Source organism: Protomyctophum bolini, assembly GCF_963924005.1.
Source record: "Protomyctophum bolini genome assembly, chromosome: 20".
NCBI classification, from domain to species: Eukaryota; Metazoa; Chordata; class Actinopteri; order Myctophiformes; family Myctophidae; genus Protomyctophum; species Protomyctophum bolini.
In genome coordinates this window covers 6,174,870-6,176,762 of record NC_137881.1, presented here as the reverse complement: position 1 = coordinate 6,176,762, position 1,893 = coordinate 6,174,870, and the positions used below count along the sequence as shown (strand labels likewise).

The following is a 1,893-nucleotide window of genomic DNA, read 5'->3' as shown; positions in this document are numbered from 1 at the left end:
CGAACTTCGGAATGCTTCAATGCACTGCCTCAAAGTTCAAACGAGGTGCTTTATCCTATTATGCGTTTATGGAGGATAATCACAGACATGTTGCTCAGACATACATGTACTATGTGGACGGTGAATGATGATCACGCTTGGCTAGTAGTGACCCCCACCCCATATATATATATAATTCATTTTCTTTATTGAAACTTTAGATTTACTTACAAAATGTTCTCATCACAAAGCCATTGAATCACAAGGCTCTGTACTTAGTTCCTTGCAGGCCTTATTATCAACACATAAGTAGGATAAATGAAATGTGAGTTATTAGGCCACCACCACCTGCATTAACATGCTTTCTCAACAATGGTAACGACTGGTACTCTGTTGCTCTGGTACGCTGAGTGAGTGACGCTGTGGGGATACGGTAGCCTGACGGGAAGCAGACCGAAAGCTACAGGAATGCGTTCAGAAACTCTCAAGGGGAAATATTGATTGGATCGGTCATTTTAATGCCTTGCGCCGGTCGTTCTCAAACTTTTACATTTCAAGGACCCCCACAGCTGTCCTTTGGCAGTGTACAAATGTGAATGTGTACCTTGAGGGTCCATTTGGACCCCCCTCAAGGAACCCTGAGGGTCCAGCTTTTAGAACCACTGCCTTATGCAATAATAAAGTGTTAACATAACATAGCCAACATATAAGATTTTCACAGAGTTTGTCCGAAAATTGCTACAGTTGGTGGACGTTTGTGCTGTTGTATGATACTGTAAGAAAATGACAAACGGCTAGTGTTTGTTTGAGTGTGTGTGTTTTTTTTTAAATAGTGCCTGTAAGTCCTTTAAATCCTAGTGTATGATAAGTTATTTATTGTTGTATAGATATTGATATTGTTCCTTGTTTACAATGTGTACAATGTGGTTCTAGTCTTAACTGTCTGTCTGTCCCAGCCTTGAGGAAATAAACCAAATAATGCAAAAGATTTCTAGTATACAGTCTGAAAGTTTTTTTGTTTGTTTTTAACAGTGAGTTTTGTTTTTTCTGGTGTGGCGTGGCTGGCCTTGCTGTCTGTCTGCCTGTCTGTCTCTCTGTCCCCACAAATGTAGACCAATCGCAGCAGCTCAACTACAGCCAACCACGTGGCCAGGGTCCGTAGAAATGATCCACATTAACACATGTTATCAAATCTGGTCAGTTTACATTACAGTATGCATATCACTGTATGTAGATGAAGGCACTCAAGGAAGGAATTCTCTCACTGTTTCAAGCCAGATAACTAAACTGATAATTAGTAATTACTAACTTTGTCTTGTTTCTCTTTAAACCACAGTGGGTTTTAGATTCTTATGTTTGAGCACATTGAAGGTTTGAAGTGGAACAAGATGGCTGGAGCAAAGGTCAAAGAACATGTTCTACTGAAAAGGTATATTTCGACCAGTCTTTATGGTAAAGTGTGATAATACAAATTAACACAACTATGGTGGTTGGTCTACCTATTCTTCTATTGTGACATTTCTATATTCTGTGGTCGGGTGAGACCACTACTGTTGCACACACGTGGTGTTGTAGGAATCTCAAAGCACAATTTATCCTGTATCCAAATGGACTTAATTTCCATTCTAACGTTATAGATCCACGGAGCACCCAGGTTGGAATCCTGCGTAAAGGGCCATGCACTAATAACAATATCATTCACCATTGTCTTTGTTATAGTCCACTTAAAATGTTTTAACCATTATCTTTATATTCATTGTTTCAGTAAATTAGCTGTTGTGCTTGGTGTGGACTTAAAAATCCTAAAACATAAAAATTGCAACTTTGAACAGCCAACTAAAAAAAATCTTCTTCCCCTATTTATCCCATTTATCTTTGACAGTTCTAAACAGGAAATAGTTGGCACTAGCAGCG

The 1,893-nt window shown here is 39.1% G+C and overlaps 1 protein-coding gene across 1 annotated transcript in view; it reads left to right on the top strand.

The window, feature by feature from the left end:
• Window positions 1–931, top strand: part of b3gat3 (beta-1,3-glucuronyltransferase 3 (glucuronosyltransferase I)) — a 10,326-nt gene extending 9,395 nt beyond the window's left edge. The window contains exon 8 of the mRNA XM_080792529.1: window positions 1–931. This exon is cut by the window's left edge and continues 2,826 nt beyond it. The gene's annotated coding sequence lies outside the window, so the exon portion shown is untranslated.
• Window positions 932–1,893: the final 962 nt, after the last annotated feature.